The sequence below is a fragment of the Cynocephalus volans genome, chromosome 1 (genome assembly GCF_027409185.1).
Source record: "Cynocephalus volans isolate mCynVol1 chromosome 1, mCynVol1.pri, whole genome shotgun sequence".
Classification (NCBI taxonomy): domain Eukaryota; kingdom Metazoa; phylum Chordata; class Mammalia; order Dermoptera; family Cynocephalidae; genus Cynocephalus; species Cynocephalus volans.
Window position 1 is genome coordinate 66,914,593 of NC_084460.1, and position 18,943 is coordinate 66,933,535.

The window sequence follows — 18,943 nt, forward strand, 5'->3', positions numbered from 1 at the left end:
AGTGTAGGCCGGTCCATTATCTGTTTTTAGCACCCTGGGCTTGCCCCAAGCGCTCCATGCCTCCAGACAATGTTGGATAACATGTGAGGCTTTCTCTCCTGTTAATGGAGTAGCAAAAAGAACACCTGAACATGTGTCTACCGAGACATGCAGATTCTGAAGCCTCCCAAAGGAGGGGACATGTGTCACATCCATCTGCCAAACTTGCAGTGGCTGGATCCCACGTGGATTAATGCCAACATGCGGGGTGGGCAGAAACTGACAACAATTTTGACATTGAGTAACAATCTCCCTAGCCTCTTTTCTGGTTAAGGCAAATCGACGGCGTAAAGTTTCGGCCGTCACATGAAATTTTGAATGAAAATTTGTGGCTGCATCTAGCCTGGATGATAGGGCAACCGCAACCATTCTAGTAGCCCGATCTGCTAGCTCATTTCCCTGAGTCATCGGACCAGGCAGGCCCGAATGAGCTCTAATATGTGTTATAAACACAGGGAATTTTCTGTTGAGAAGAATGTGTTGAATTTGTTGAAAAATTCGGGCAGGCTTGCTGGAGGGCTTAATTAATCCCGCCACCTCAAGAATCTTAACTGCATTAACCACATAGGAGGAATCTGATACAATATTAATCGGGCCTGGGAAGGTGATAAGGACCTCGAGCACCACTAAGCACTCTACAACTTGAGGTGATTTTTCATTATACTGTTTAGAAAAAGCCTCATTATTAACCACATAGGCACCTACGCCCGTCTTTGATCCATCTGTATACACTACAGTCCCATTCGCAAGTGGTTCTTGAGACACTATGCGTGGGAACACAATAGGTTGATTCAAGGCAAACTGTAAAATCGGATGTCGTGGATAATGATTGTCAATCAGCCCAGCAAAGGAAGTGACCAACACCGCCCAGTCGTTAGAAGTGGCAGCTAACACTTGGACCTGATTCATTGTATAAGGCACTATTAAAATTTTGGGTTCCCTTCCAAAATGGGTAAGGGCTACCTTCAACCCACGGAGTGCAAGCTGAGCAATTGCATCTGGGAACCAAGAGATAACTTTGGCTGGTGACACATTGGGATGAACCCATAGCAAGGGTCCATCTTGCCACAAAACTGCAGTGGGCAATTGAAATGTTTTAAAAATGCATAAATCAAAGGGCTTGGCATCATCTATGCGCTGTAATTGAGCATTTTGTAAGGCACTCTCAACAATTTGTAAGGCTTGAATAGCTGCTGGAGTCAAACTCCTCGGAGAGGAAATATGTGGATCCCCCTCCAGGACATCAAATAAAGGTTTTAACTCAGCAGAAGGGATCTTTAAAAATGGCCGCAGCCAATTTATATCTCCCAATAATTTTTGAAAATCATTTAAGGTATGCAAATTATCCCTACGGATTTCCAGCTTCTGAGGAACTATTTTATCAGGGTAGATGACCGTTCCTAGAAACGAGCCAATCTCCGCAAACTGAACCTTTTCTGTGGCAACTTGAAGCCCCCAGCATCCTAAAGTCTTAAAAAGAAGGGGATATGCGGCCTGTAAAACTTCTAAATCCTTATGACACATTAAAAGATCATCCATATAGTGGATTAGAATCAAAGTTGGGAATTGTTTCCTAATGGGTTCAAGTGCCAACTGAACATATAATTGACACATAGTGGGGCTGTTGGCCATGCCTTGTGGCAAAACTCTCCATTGAAATCTTCTATCAGGTTCCAAATGATTAGTGGCTGGCAGAGTAAATGCGAACCTCTGTCTATCTTTTGGACACAAGGGAATGGAAAAGAAACAATCCTTAATATCTATAATTATTGTTCTCCATGACTTTGGCAAGGCGGAGAGTAAGGGCAAACCTCGTTGTACTGAACCAAACAGGCGCATTTGCGAATTAATGGCTCGCAAGTCATGGAGGAGTCTCCACTTCCCTGATTTTTTCTTGATGACAAAAACAGGGGTATTCCAGGGGGAGACAGAAGGCTCTAGATGACCGAGCTGTAATTGTTCCTCCACCAATCTCGTGGCAGCTTCCAGTTTTTCAGAGGACAGAGGCCATTGAGGAACCCACACCGCCTCCTCTGTAAGCCACGGTATGGGCATCGAGCCCTCAATGGCCCCTAGGAAAAACCCAAGCCCTGTCTGCCGGGATTACCGGAGGGGGAAATCGGCTCGATCCTGCCTTGTTCTCTGCGTCCCAAGCCTCCTCCCTGCTTATAACCCATGTTTTGCATCATCTGTTGGGCCTGTGGGGAATATTCATTTGACAATACAAAGCCCATGTTTTGCAAAACATCTCTTCCCCAGAGATTAACTGGGAGAGGCAATACATAGGGGGTAAACCGTCCCTTTTGTCCTTCTGGCGTCTCCCAAGACAAGGCGGTAGAACTGATTATGGGGCTGGATCGATACCCGAGGCCTTGTAAAGTATGTGAAGATGCTGTGGTGGGCCAGGACCGTGGCCACCAGAAAGAGGACACGATACTCTTGTCAGCCCCCGTATCTAGGATGCCCTCAAATTCTTTCCCGTTTACTTTTAGCTTTAATTTAGGCCTATCTTTGAGGGAGAGAACCAGATAAGCAGAGTCTGTTCCAGAGGAGCCCATCTTCCCCCTATCAATCCCGGGGGGAGTATCATCAGGGAGAAGGACAAGCTGTGCAATTCTGTCTCCCTCACTTATGGAAAAAACCCCCTCTGGACATGAGCACAAGACTTGAACCTCAGAGTGGTCATTGTCGACCACACCTGGATGAACAGCTAAACCTTTCAAGGTAAGTGAGCCTCTGCCAAGTATGAGGCCCATTGTCCCAGTTGGCAAAGGATCAATAGGTTGAACGGGGACCGGCTGAATGCCCATATGGGACATTAATAAGAAGTCGGAGGAGGCGTGCAGGTCCATTCTTGTGTGTCTTCTGACTGGACTTTCTCCCCTTTCCCCTGGCCTCTGTCCACCTTGTTCCCATACTTTTGAGGGCCCTGAGAACGTGGGCCCACCCTCACGTTTTTTGAATCCATCTTGTGTTGGTCCTCAGGTGGCGGGAGGAGTCGCCCCTTGATGTCCCTGACGGAGCGGCACTGACTAGCTTTATGATACCCCTTGCTACAACGGGAGCAAAGGGACACCCTGTCCTTATCTGGGGCGGGACAATCTTTCTTTAAATGTCCCACCTGGCCGCACTTGAAGCAGGTTCTCCTGTTCATCCCCTGCCTCAATGGTCTCTGTGACTGTAGGATGGCGGCAGCCAGCCCTGCATTGGTAAGGGGACCTCCAAGTTCTCGGCATGCTCTGAGCCAATCCTGTAACCCTTTATTTTTTCTCGGGGCTATAGCTGCTCGACATTCTTGTGTAGCCTGTTCAAAAATAAGTTGTTCAACAAGAGGTGCAGCTTGGTCAGGGTCTCCAAAAATACGCCCTGCTGCCTCTGTCATGCGAGCTACAAAATCTGAAAATGGTTCTTGAGGTCCCTGGATAATTTTTGTGAGCTGCCCAGAGGCTTCCCCTTTCTTGGGGAGCGTCTTCCAAGCCTTGATGGCAGTGCTAGAAATTTGAACATAAGCACCCCATGGGAAGGCTGTCTGATCAGCGGCAAATTGGCCCTGGCCTGTTAACATATCAAAAGTCCAAGTCCGCTGCTCAGGGGTCAACGCGACAGCGTTTGCCCTGGCTTGAGCCTGTGCCGCCTCATGCCATAGCGCCTTCCATTCCATGTATTGGCCCATTGTAGGAAGGGCAGCTTTAGCCAGCATTTGCCAATCCGCAGGTGTCATGGCGGTGCCGGCAAATCTTTCTAACATTACTACAGTGAAATTGGCATTTACCCCATACTTTCTAACTGCCTCGGCAAGATCTTTGATTTGGCTGTACTCAACAGGGGCATGGATTCGCCCTCCGCCTTCCACCTCAAAAACTGGGAAGGCGGCTTGCACCTTTCTCCTCACTTTATCAGGAAGAAAAGAAAGAGGATTGGAGCGCCCCTCATAGGGAGGAGGTGGAGGTGCTGAAGGCGCAGCTCGTGCGGGAGCCATTGGGGGCGGCCGCTTCTCCTGCTTCCTAAAGGGCCTCCTCCACCCATCGGGGTGATACCTTTCCTCCTCATATCTAGCGGCTTCCTCCTCTAGATCTGATTCCTCACTAGAGTCGAGGGAGTCAGAGTCTGATTCCCCTATGTTCAAGGCCTCTAAATCCTCCACAGGGTAAGGGCCCCCCCTTTTCTTTTGAACCTCACTCGGGTTATAAATCACTCCCTCGTCTGCGGACTTACCGGGAGGTCCTTTTTCCGTTTTCACTCCCTTGTCGGTAGACTCACCGGGAGGGTCCTTTTCCTTGTAGGAGACGTCTCTCCTCTTGCGGGTACCCATCCTCTCACTTCGCTCAGATTCTGACATGCTGTCCTGAACTTCCTCTAAAGTATTTTGTCCCTCCGTCACCACCAGCCTACAGCCCTCATCTTCTAAGCAGTTCTTAACAAACTTCCATATTGTCTTGGTGCCCTGTCTCAGGTCCCCTTCGAGATATTTGCGATCGAGGTCTCTGCCCAGTTTGTTCCAGGAGGTCAGGGTTAGGGAGCCAGAACAAGCATACCATGGAGCTACCCGGTCGACCTCTTTCACAAAATTCTTAAGGACGCGGTTCCCCACCTTAATTCCACGTTGACTCAGTACTGCATCCAAAGCAGAAATAGTGGACTGTGTGGATCCCATAATGCCCCTTTATCTACAGGGGGAACTTAATTTACTGGAGAGGCACCGCGGCTTATCGTAACACAAACCGCTTCTTTCACAGAAGTGACGGGTCCAATCCAAAGCTGGGGACAAGCATACCTTTCTGAGCTTACCTCCCTGCAGTTCTGAATCCTCCTCGTTGCCAAGGGGTCTCCGAGGGTGCTGAAGATGACACAAGTTCCCGGGTTTCGGCACCAGATGTCCCGCGCAGCTCTCTCGCCAGCAAGAAAGACGCGGTACACACAGGATCCTTCTGCAGTAAAGCTTTAATGCAACTTGAGAGGCAGTGCACAAGCTACTAGGGCGGAGACCCCGAACAACGAAAACCCATCCCCTTATATAGCATTCAGTCCCTCGCTTAGGACGTGTCCTTCCCTGATTGGCGTGGCGCCATCAGCCCAGATGACGCCACGGGAGAGGAAGAGATCGGAGGTAGGGGAATTCCCAGCGCGCGCTCTGGTCTAGTGACTTGTCGGAAGTCAGCGCCATGTTGTAATGGCGGTTACAGCATAGTGTGGGCGGCTCCCCACAAAAATGTTCAGTGTTTATATCACAAAACAATACTTTGAAGAATCTTTCATTCTCTGACATTCACAATATTTGTTGACTTCAGGATATGTTTAATCCAGTTGGATGAGATCAGAAAATCATTAATCTCAGAAGCAGACTAAGGGGATACACATATTCTTTTACTATCACGGTGTGAATCGTGGCCCAACTAAATTCCCAACTCGCCAAACCATACCTCTCATCACCAGAGCATTAACAACAAGGCCAAAAATTCATTTCATGTTCCACACCTTCCATGTCTGGAACAATTTTGATAACACTTTAGCTGGGTAGTATATTACTTTTCTGTCAATTAAATTCTCATAGCCATTGCATTGATAAATTACTTTTGGTCTAATAATCCACATTTGAATTTGGTCATAGTTTTCTGAAGAAATTAAAAGGCTTAGGTACATCAAGGAATTTTAGTTAAAGCAAAACATGGCTCGGGTACCACCTACATGGGTAATAGGTCCTGAGGCAAAAGGAATATGAGCAAATATGTGTACCCATCTCCTGGGTCATCTCACATGTGCCCATAGCTGGGCACTTTATAGGCAGAATCACATGAAATGTTTGCAACAACATTGTAAAGCAGTGGTAATATCTCAACTTAAGAGATGAAGAAAAGAAGAGATTACAAGACTATATAGCTGGTAGGTGGTGAGGCTCAGGTCAACCTCAGGCTGAAATATATAATCCTAAATATTCATTTATTTATTCATCAAATATCCACTAAGGGCTCACTGTATACCAGATACTGTCCTAGGTGCTGATGAGGTAGCAATGAACAAATCTGAAAATTCCTTACCTTTATAGTGGTTGCATGGCAGTGGGGAAGGGAGTGATGTAAAATTCAATGTAAACAAATAGAAGCCAGTGGAGCCAATGATGAAAAAACGCTTTGGAGAAATGTGAAGCAGGGTGAGAAAGCCTCACTAGGTGTGGCAGAGCTGCTCTTTTGAAAGTGGCTGCACTATGAGGCCTCAGTGCTTAGGCAACATTTGATCGGAGCCGTGCGGGAAAGACAGGACTGGACCATGTGCATATCCAGGCAGGCACCTTCCTGGTGGAAGAACTGGGTACACAAAGGGTTGTAGGTCAGTGCACAGCTGTTGGGTAAAGAAAGAGCAGGATGAGCAGGGAAGTCAAGCAGATGGATGTGAAGGTTAAACGTCAGGACAGAGTCACAGGGGCTAGATCATATTAGATTCTTGTAAGCCATGGCAAGACACTGTCTGTGAATAAGAAATGCAGCAGACAGAAGATGTAAAAAGAGTCGGGTTGACTAACATAGCAAGGGAAAGAAATCCTCCAGGTTCAGAACTGGGGAGGAACAAGGCTGAAAGAAGACATGGTTAAGATATTCACCTGCTAATAAAAGAAATAATTGCTTGAATTCTATGTATATTCTGGATATTAATCCCTTGTCAGATGCACAATATTCATAATAATAAAAAATAAAGTAAATGAATAAAAAAGAAGAAAGAAAAGAAAAAAATAATTAAGTAATTAATTTTAAATAAATAAATAAGAGAAATAGTGTTCATTGTCTCAGGTTGAATTCTGCCCCTTCAAAAAGACGTTTAAGTCCTAACCCCCAGTACCTCAGATGTGACCTTATTGGGAAATAAAGTCAATGCAGACACAATGGGACGCTAGTTAAAGTGGTAGGAATAGATGTTATTCAGTGATAATTGCTGTAATCAGGGAGAGGGTCCAACATAAACTGAACTCTACTTGCTGAAAACAAAAGGCAGGAGACTTTCTAAAGGCTGCAATGTGCTTGGGGAAGCCACTAAGGGACATGGAGGGGCTTGGTCCATGTAACAAGACCACCTGTGTTTGTTAATTGGTACTTATCCAGAGGAGAAACAAACTTTTTACATCTCTATGGTAAGAGGTGGAGATCACTCAAGTTAGAGCAAAGTGCTGGCTTCTCACAGCTGGGAGAGTGATCTCCTTGAATGTCTGCATTTCAAAAAAATGGCACTCAGGTCCTTGCGAAAACATTTCTGCATGGTAGAAAATTTTCACTTAAACAGGGAGAGATAGTATTTATAATTGTAAGCTTTCTAAAGTAATGCCCTAAGAGGAGTCCTAGGGCCTAACTGCATGCCACCAGGTTTTGGTTGGAACAAGCAATAAATTCTCCTGGCAGCTTTGAGCTTTTTCAGGCAGGAATGCATGTGACTGAAATCATCATCCTAGGAATGCAGTCCTGAGCTGTTAGGAGCCATGCTCATTTTTGTTCAAGTCTCTTAATGCACAGACAGTACTGGTGAATAAGATCATTTATGCTGAGAGCTGGCAGTTTTTATAGGTGAAGGTTGATGCCTAGTCAAGAAGAGGGCTCAGAGGAGCTTCACTGGAGTTTGGTCAAGGAGACAATCTTTGTCACAAATACAATTAGTTAAAATGATGTTAAAGTGTATTCAAGTGGGCCCCTGACACAATGTGACTGGGGTCCTTATAAAAAGATGGCAGTATGGAGACAGAGAAACACAGGGACAACACCATGTGATGATAAAGGCAGAGATTAAAACTGTACAGGTGTGGGCCATGGAACGCAGAAGATTGCCAATGTCCATGAGGAGCTAGGAAGAGGCGAGGAAGAATTCTCCCCCAGGTTTCAGAGGGAGCATGGCCCTGCTGACTCCTTGATTTGGTACTTACAGTCTTGAGAACTGTGAGAAAATACATTTCTGCTGTTTTAGGACACCAACTTTGTGGTACTTTTGGCAGCCACAGAAAACACATGCCCTGAGCATGGACCAAGATGATGGACATGGGTCTGGGGATAAGGCACTAGATATTTTGATAGGTTTTGAAGATAGTACTAATGTGTTTGGTGATGGATCAGTTGTTAGGGATGTGATAAAGAGAGTAGTCAAAGATAAAATCAATGTCTCTGGACCAAGCGACTGGGAGTGAGAAATTGCCATGTACTGATATGGTGAAGATCTTAAAGGAGCAGTTTTGGAGGAAGCCAGGAACTTTATTTCATTTGTGTGAACTTCGAGATGATTATGAGACATCCACATACAAATGAATTCAAGGGAGAGCTACATGGCTCATAAGCATAGATGGAATTAAAGCCATGCAAATGTGATTACCTAACAAGTGAATTTAGGTAAAGAAAGAAGTTACATGTATTGACTGCTGGTGAATTCCAGCATTAAGAGCTTGGAAAGATTAGGAGAAACCAGAAAAATAAAATAAGAAGGAGAAACTAACCATTGAGGTAGGAAGAGAATCAAGAGAGGATGGAATTCACAAGTCAGGGGAAGTCAGATTTTCAAGTAGGAAGAAGTGATCGGTTAGTTCAAATTCTGTTAATAAATAAAACATTAAGTGACTGAATATTGATAACTGTATTTGGAATGTCATGGTTAGTGGTAACCATAGTAAGTGCCGTTTTCATGGAATGATGGGGCGAGCAGCCTGGTTTCAGTGGGTGGAAGAGAGACTAGTGAGATGAATTCAAAAGGAAGTGTGAACAACTCTTTGGGGGTATTTTTTGCATAGAGTAACATAAGAATGAGAAGTAACTGCAGCATCAGGCATCTCAACAAAATGAACAGCAAAATCAATGCATGGCAGTAGAATGCCTGAACCATGGGGAAGACAATACAGGCTTCCACAAAGCCCAAGAAGTGGTATTTATCCCTACCTAGAGGTAGACTTCAATTGATCACACAACCATGTCACAACTTAAAGTCACCACTGAATCTGATATGGGTGTGCACACAGCATATGCAAATACTAATAGTTTTCATGAATACTTTCTGCTTATAATACTCTAAATTTGTTATCCTATCTTTTCTTTTTTTCTTTTTTCTTTCTCTTTTCTTTCCTTTCTTCTTCCTTTTCTTTCTTTTCTTTTTAAAATTTCTTTGAGCATATCAGACCCCAGACTGATATTAGGGGTGTCCAAATATAATGTAGATATGAATTACCAACTTTAGTGTGTTCTATTTCACATATGCTAATGTATTTCCTGAACCAGTGTTTGTGGAAGCCAGAGAATATTATGTAGGATTATGTGATCTATAGAAATATTTCAACTTGATCATTTCAGGTAAAGGTTAGAAGACTGGTGCATTATTATCATTAATTTGACTATATCCTCGGAAGTTCTTAATTGCCTTTTGGAAAATTGGACTGCACATCACTAAGGTAATTAAAGTTCTTTGTTTATGTAAAATTGTTTAAAAATTGGAGTTCAGGAGTAAATCTCTCTTAATAGAAGATAAAATATCATTAGTGCTCAATGAAAAGAGAAGTTAAAAGATAATTTTAGAAATAAAGAAAGGAGGGAAAGCTTCCATTAGTCTGTATTCAGCTTTTGATTGCTATTGTCCACTAATTGATTAGGATGCAATCTGAGATACAAGTCCTGTTTGTGTATTCTGTCTATGTCTAGTTTCTCTATTGTGTACCTATAGGGGCATTAGAGTCTTTTTTCTTTCTTTCCAGATGATTGAGGCTTTAGTGACTCTAATGAAGTGTGCTGTCTTGATATGCAAAATTTGGAAATAACTTAAGATGTTCGAACCAGTGCTAAAATGTAGGGAAAAAAAGAGCTCTTAACTTGATGGGAAAGCATGTAATTCAATTTAAAAAAAATATTGTCAGATATAAACCATATATGCAGATAGAACATAGTAAATATTATAAAAATTTGTGTTCTCATATTTTCTGAATTTCTGATCTCATATTTGTCTTCCCCTGCAAACAACCATTATCCTAAATTTTACAAAACATTTCCTTGCTTTTGAGAAAAACACTTTTACCACAAAATGTCTATCCTTAAAATATAGAAATTAAACTTTTCTGCTTCAAGCTGTCATATGAGTTCATCTTGTATGAATTATGATGTAACTGTTTTTCCTCAAAATTTTGTGTAAAACCCTTTTGTTCTATTATATATGACTGTATTTCTTCTGATTTTATTGCTATATGCAATTTCTTTGCATGAATATACAACAATTCATTCTTTATTTATTTGATATTTGGAATGTTTTTAATTTTTGGCTATGCCAAAATGCAAATTACATATGCATCCTCATGCAGGAGCATAGGTGTATGAAACTGCGGGGTATATAAACAGAAGTTTATTTGTTTGGCCATAAATTACAGATATTTCAGTTCCACTAGTAAATTTAAAAATATCTCCCAAAAGGGCTACAAAAAATTTACACCCCCATTTTGGCTGGTAAAATAAGAGAGTTTCTATTACTCCACTACCTTTCTAAAACATAAAATTGTCCAAAATGTTCTCTGATGTCAATGTAGTTAATCAGGAACAAGACAAGGAAGCCTGAACTTGCCCCTTCTATTCAATAGTTCACAGGAGGACCTGGGCAGGGCAATTAAGCAAGAAAAATAATAAAATGAATTCAAATTAAAAAGGAAGACGTAAAACTATCTCTACTCATGAATGAAATGATCTTGTATGCAGAAAATTGTAAGGAACTCAACAAAATTATTAGATCTAGTCCCTAACTTTAGTAATTTTCCAGTATGGACAATCGACATACAAATATCAATTGTAGTTCTAAACACTAACAATGAGCAATCCAAAAAATAAAATTTGAAAAACAATTCCTCTTAACAATAGCATTAGAAGAACATAATAGGAATAAAATTAAAAGAATAAATGTAAAAATATACCATGAATACTACAAAACATTATTGAAAAAAATTTTGAAAGGCCTAAATATATGAAAACACATTATGTGTTCATAAATTGGGTGACTTTATATTGTAAAGATGTCATTATTCTACAAATTGTTTTCTATATTAAAAATTTATAACAATATTTTAGCTGCTTTTTTTTGTAGAGTAACAAATCCATACGAAATTTCAAGATATTAGAAAAAGCCAAAAGAATCTAATAAATAAATAAATAAATAAAAACGTTGGTGGACAGTGATCTATATATTTAATTAAATTCTCTCAAAAATTCCAACTACCTTTTTAGCAAAAATGTATAAGCAAATCTAATTTTCATATGTAAATGCAAGGGATGTGGAATAGGAAAAGAACACTGAACAAGAAAAGTTGGAAGATTCACACTTTCTTATTTCAAAACCAAGTAAAACATTGCAGTAATTGAGGTTGTGTGGTACTAACACAAGGAGAGTCATACAGATCTGTGGAATAGAACTGAGAATCCAGAGATAAACTCACACATCTCTGACTACAGATTAGGGTGCCATGTCCATCTAATGGGGGAAATAAGATACTTTTCAAAAAACGGTTTCAGAATAACTGGGTAATCACATGCAGAATTTTGAATTTTGAACCCATACCTTCCACCATGTACAAAAATTCAATCAAAATGGATAAAAGATCTAAATGTAGGTGGTAAAACAATAAAACTCTGAGAATAAAACTTAAGTATAAACTTTGTGACCCTGAATTAGACCACAGTTTCTTAAATATACAATACAAATATAGGCAACAATAAATAAATAATTGGACTTCCTGAAAATTAAAATGATTTTACACTAAAGGACACTACCACAAAAATGAAAATATAACCCACAGAATGGGAGGAATGTTTGCAAATTATATACCTGATAATGTTCTGTTATCCAAAATATAAAAAAAAATCATGAACTCTTACAACACAATAATAAAAAGGCAAAAACAAACGACAACAACAATAACAACAATAAAACACTTAGAAAGAAGGCAAAGGATTTGAACAGACTTCTCAAAAGGAGTATACAAATGACCAGTAAGTACATGAAAAGATATTCCACATCATTAGTCTTTAAGAAAATGCAAATAACATACCACTTCACACCCACTAGGATGACTATAATAATAATATTTTTTAAAAAGGAAAATAACAACTGGTGGTGATGATTTGGAACCCCATATACTGCTGGTGGGTGCAAAATTGGTACCATATGCAAAAGAGTTGAACAGTTCATCACAAATTTAGAGGTACATTGACTTAGCAATTCCATTCCTAGGTACATATTATACATAAGGATAATAATTTAAATCAAGATAATTTAAAGCATACATTCACACAAAAACTTGTATATTAACATTTATAGTGGCATTATTCATAATAGCCAAAAAGTGAAAATATCCCACCCAAATGTTTATCAATTGATGAATGGATAAACAAAATGTGGTATATCCATACCAAGGATTAGAATTCAATCATAAAAAAAAAATGAAGTGCTGATATATATGAAAACAAGAATGGAACTTTTTACCATTATGAGTGAAAAAAGCTAGATGCAATAGCCACATATTACATGATTCTATTTATGTAAAATATCCAAAATAGAGAAATCTTTAAGGCAAAGTTTTAGTGATTGTCAGGAGCTATGGGGGGGGGGGAGGGGAGTGATGGCTAAGGGTAAAGGGCACTTTAGGGGATCACAAAACTGATGTGGAATTATATAATAGTGATGGTCGTGCAGCCTTGTGAATATACTAACAAAGACTGAATTAATTTAAAAATGAATAGAAAGAAAGAAAAGAATCCAAGAATGCAGGGTTTATTAAAACATTATGTGTTAAAAAGTACTTATCACTATAGTAAAAGAGTATGAATTTTTTATTCCCTACTTTGTTGATTCATGAAAACCTAATTAGAGAAAAATCAATTAAAAAATTATATAAATATACTACTAAGGCAAAATTCAGAATTCATGAATTATCAAAAATTACAGCAACCAAATTTACAGCAAATAAATAAATAAACAAATAAGTAAAAGAAAAAAACCAAAATAATAAAGTATGAAAAAGAATAGATTTAGAAGAAAAGCAATGCTGATCCAACATATATGTGATTGGAATTCCCTCAAAAGGGAATCAAAATTTCAAATGAAACTATTATTCAAAAAATTTTCTAGAATGTATCATTGTATCATTTGATTCTAAATATCAAAAGAACTTACTACATACCTTGAAAGATTTTTAGAATGATTTACTCCAAAATATATTCAAAGGGTACTGGAAAAAAAAAATCAAACAAACTGAAAGTGCATTAATATCCAGCTAAGTTGTTCTTCAAATATTAACACCACAGAAAAAAAGTTTTGAGTATGAAAAGGCTCAAGACATGTTGTGGTAAATAGTTCACCATGACAAATATATTACAGGATAAATTTCAAAGACCTAGACGTAATTGGGCAAACTAACAAAATGACTAATAGTGAGCATTTAATAGTCTAGACATAATACCTAAACAAAGGTGTAACTAATGGTAGAAGAATAAAATATGAATGTTTTCTGGTCTGACCAAAAATATATTAATTAAAAAAAATGTTTAATAGGAAAAGCTATAGGAAAATGAAAAATTACACTATGCCATTTTATTACTCACTGTGGGAGTCAAAGAGACCAAATATTATACTTATATCCCCAATATTTAAGAGTACAAAATAAGCACAAAGAAAAACAATGAAATTACTAAAATTGAATGGTGAAGATATAAAAGAAAGAGAGAAATAAGGTGTTGAGAGGTAATTTGCTGTGGCTTCTAATAAGAATCTTATGTATATTGTATACAAGAAAGAGCAATAAAGACACTGTATAATTGTATTCATATAAAACTAACTTGTAAAGCAAAAATGCAAAGCTTCCTCATTATAAAAGATATTAAAAAGAAAACAAAACAAAGAGAAAATAAAACAGACTGTCTAAAAGAAGTCTTATAAATATACACACACACAAACAGGTATATAAAATAATATGAGAAAACTCAGATTAAATATTATTCACATCAATAAATGTAATTTAGTTTAATTTGCCTGTAAAAAGAAGAAGGCTTTCAGGTTTTCTCGTCTACAGAATTCTACTCAGAGTTCTCTACATATGCATACTTACAGCAAAGTAATTCAGAAACAGATAAAAATAAAAAGGCAGACAAGGGCAAATACAAACAAATGCATGAAATGTGAACCTGACCTCAGGTAAAATGCATACCAAAGAAAGACATACAAACTTCTAAAGTATGCAAAGCGTATAGCAAAAGGGTCAATCCTGTCTGATACAAGTGAAGACAACACTTTCTTAAAATAAAAACTATAGAAACTAAAGAGATATAGACAGTCGAAGTAACAATAGGAAACATATTGTCTATTAAGCCCCAGAAATAGCAAGAAATTAAAAAATGAGTGCATAGAAGACCAAAAACAAAAAATCTTTTCATACTTGAGAAGTAAAGAAAAAAGTAAATTTTTATCCTGCTCTTCAAGTAGAAATAGTACTTCAAACAAATAACCCAGTTTCATGATAGAAAACTTTTCCTTAGAAAAGAGATTTAGTTAATAAATGTGGGAAAAGAAGAATAAAATTTGAAAATCATCATTTTGCATCCCTTTATAACGTAATTGATTCAATGAAGCATTGTCAGGGAGTAATGTCTGTTATGTGAAAAGAAGAGAAATGAACAGTCAGACAATACGGAAGCACCACGCCACGATACCTCAAGCCTCAAACCACACTTCCATAGGAAAATAAATGTTTTGAAACCAGCAAATCAGAACAGATATACATATCATAGTAGACACTGCACAGAAAGGAGGACTGGGAAGGGGTGGAGTGTCCCCACTGTGATTGAACAGAGATAAAATTCCCCAGAAAGACTGAGCAGCTGCAAAATGAAGAATTCAATAAAGAACTCTGAAAACTGGCAAATGACACCACCAGGTATGTGGGAATCTAAAGGACCATTAGGTCAAAAGAAAACAAGAGTAATCTTTGAATCTCATTCTTTTAAGGCATAATATTTTCTTATCAAAATAGATGCTACGCACTGCACTGTGTTTTTATGCAAACACACTACACTTGTGCTATAATAATACAATACACACCAGCATTACCAGATTAAACACTCAATTCACTCTTCCCAATTCACAGGAAAGCAGCAGCCAGAAAAAGTAGAAAGTGTATAATGTATTAGCTCATCAGTGCAGGATTCCTTCAAAAATATATTTAAAATAATTGTAAATAGAGGCTGCAATAAAGTAATTTTTTTGCATGATTCTTTTGCTAAGAATGCAAGAACAGCAGTTTTTCTATGTTGAATTAATTATAACATATTTGATTGCAGCAACTAAAGAAATGTATTCATATAAAATAACCTTCTTTAAGACAATTAGTTTTTCAGTGAAATTAGTATCTCTTGATGAGTTTAAAACATTGGAAGTTTCATTCGTCAATTGAGAAGCAGGAAAAACAGTTTAAAGTAACATATTTTGGCTCTTTATGAGTCACTGGATGTTACCAATACTGCTGAGTTGTGTTCCAAGGTCAATGCCAAAGCTGAAGTAAGAAAATAGTCTGCATACACAACTATCATTGACAATACCTTCATTTAAGTTGGGAAGATTCTTCAGTGTAATGTGGAGTGGAACCTGCTAAGATGTGTTACAAATGACAGTGTAAAAATTACACGTGGAACAGAAAAAATCTTAAACAAATGTATAAAATATCGGAAAATTTTAACACCTACAGTTATTGATTATATGACTCATGAACAGGTATTTGCAAAAAAAATACTTGGATTCACCATGTATTATTGAATCAGTAGTGTCGGAAATAGCAACTGAATGTTCTGGCTTGTGCTGTCACATACAATGAATTGGATGACCAGGTGCAAGCCATCCCAGTAATGACTAGTCAAATACACTAAATATAGCTAAATGAAAATATAAGACTAAAGTAAAGAGCAACAAGGGTAGAAAAACAGTATAATAATCTCAAATGTCCTTACAATTTAGAAATTACCTAATGGAAAATTTTAAACGTTAAAAAGAAAGGCAGAGAGGAAATAAAGTATTGTTTCTTTTTAGGGGTAATAATAGTTATGACAAAAAAAAAAAGAAAACTAAAGTTAATAATAACAAAAATAATTAGTAGAAAGCCAAGGAAGAAAAAATGAGCTAAGGAAATAATAAATATATAAAGGTACACATAAAAACAAATGTAAATATTCCTAAATTTTTTGGTTATATATTGCTGTGTAAGAAACCACCTCAAATCACTGTGGCTTAAATCCATTTTATTTGGCCAAATCAGTTACAGGGGAAGAAATATAAACTCAGCTACTGATGGGAGGAGAGATCTCTGTACAAGGAGGGACTAAATTGCTTGGAGCCTGTATTTGGAGACTTCCTATACCCAAGATAGCAAAATAAATCCAGGGAAGGGAGTAAAGAAAATAGACCACATAGATATACAGACAAACTAACAGCAACAACAACAAAACAAATTTAAAGGACACAGTAAATAAATAGTAAAAATGTGTAGCTTACATCCAACCATAAAGAAACAATTGGACAATTAAATTCAGCTGTGACACACTCCAAATGACAACTGGCACACAAGTCTTCTTAAAATAAATTTCAATGCTGTCAAAAATAGAAAAGGAGAGTGAATAGGTTCTGGTCTAGATTACATTGACTGAAGAGACCTGACAACTAAATGCTTTGGGGGAAAAGTAATAATGGAGTTTGATTTTGTAGCAGTTTGGAAAACTTGAATAAGAATTTTATGTTACATATTAATATTTTATCAATTTTATATGTTTATAAAATTTTGATATATAGTATATAGAAATATCCTATGTAAAGAGAGAAGACAAGCAGGAAAATATTTTATCTACAAAATTTAGTACTTTAGAAGTTGGTGTAAATCTTAAATAAAATATGGAACTTCTCATTTGACTATTTTCTCAAACTAATTTTTACTTCGACAGCAGGAGTCTACAAATAGAAAATTAAAAGAGAAGACTTACTAAACACCCTCTGTTTGGTCTCATGGATAACAGATTGTGACACAAAGGGAGTGAAATATATTTTCCTGTGCTTCACAACGTGCCTACGCTCAGAAGTGTCGGTCCTGCCTAGTAGAAGCTGTGCAGAGTTCAGGTCAATAGCAAGGGGGTAACACAATCGATTCCCTGCAGTGAGACCCATGCTTAGAAACCAAGCAATGCAAATGTGCTTTATTTCCTAGTAAGTAGAGAAATGCTTTGGATAGAAACTGATGGAATGGGGGTAAGGTGTATTGGAGAGGAGATCTAATGAAAATTCAGACACTCAAAGAAGAATTGCACCTGCTTGTTTCAACATAAAATTTTATTTCTCAAGAAATTTATTTTAATTGTACATATTTATGGGGTAAAGTGTTCAGTACCTGCATATATTGTGTAACGACCCACTCAGAGTAGAGAACATGTACATCACCTACATTTTTATCATTATTTGTGATGATTAGGTTCAGGATCCTCTTTTCTAGGTGTTTAGAAGTATATGATACAATATTATTAGCTATAGTCACTCCAGAAGATAAAACATTCTTACTTTATTTTAATTGAATATGTATAACTAATTAAGTCTACTATACAAAGTGAGGAGGAAAAAACCTACACTATCCACCAAATTTTAGAATTTTATTCCATCTTTCCCCATCACTCTTTCTCCTTTCTTCTCACCCTTTTAACATATCAGAGTTACTGGGTCAAAATTAATAGCACAATTTTCTGTAAATCATAAAGCATTATTTTTAAGTAGTTTTCTTGGTCTGCTTCAATATTCTTCTCTAATTAATTTTTTATTTATTGCTTTCTCATTACTCTTTTAATTGAATATAAAAAATGTATTTGCTTATCTTAAAAGACACCACCCCAAGAGATTAATTAACATATTCAGAAATCATCAATATGCAAACTGACCTACTCAATGCCAGGTTTTGTCATACAGGAAAAGCCAGAGCAGACCGGTGCTCACCAACAGCCTGTGACCTCTGGGAAAATTGGCAATGATCACTGTTCCCAAGATTGTTGACCTGCCATTTATATTTAGCAAACATGATACAGGTAGTTTCACTTTGGAAGGTGCTGTTCTCACTTTTATTGTTAAGAATTTACTAAAACATAAAGCAATCTATACTCAGGTGACTGTAGGTGTATTATAAACAAGAGTAATATATACATGGAAATATATTTTTCCAACCCATAGCAATGACAACTCAATCCTTCTTTTATTCAGAACTGCTGTTAACTTTTCTACACTCTCCATCTCGCAACATGTAGGATGAAGTAACATAGGCATCCGTATTAAATATGCCTCAGAAGAACTTTGGTGTCAAAAGTATATATTTGGAAACATACATCTTAAAAAGTCCATGGTTATATAGGTAGTCCCCCCAAAAATATGTATTATTGCTTCCTAAAAATTATTATCTATAAAAGACAAAGCAAGGAAAATACCATGCAGCTGCTAAGAACCAGGAAGTTTCAGTTCAGATCCAGGCTGTGAGAGCTTCTGATGAAAGCCATAATGGAGTATCCGAAAACCCTTTTGCTGTAAACAACTACAAAACTCAGAAAAATACATTAAAATCATCTTTCACACATTGGAAAACATCTACTTCAGGGCTGTGATTCTCGTGAGAGATACAAATAAGATGATTTCTACAATTGACCTGCCTTTCTGCCTAGAGGAACTTTTCTGACCAGAGAATATGATCCCAAATAGGGCATGGATAAAATGAGAAGATTAGAGTTCATGAATTTGAAGTAGCTGGAGTATAATAACACAGGTTTGTAGATGTAAGGTAACTGTGCAGGGAAGGATCTCCAGAAATCTGCCCAGGGGTCTCATAGACACTGTGACCATACAGTAAGCCTCCCATATG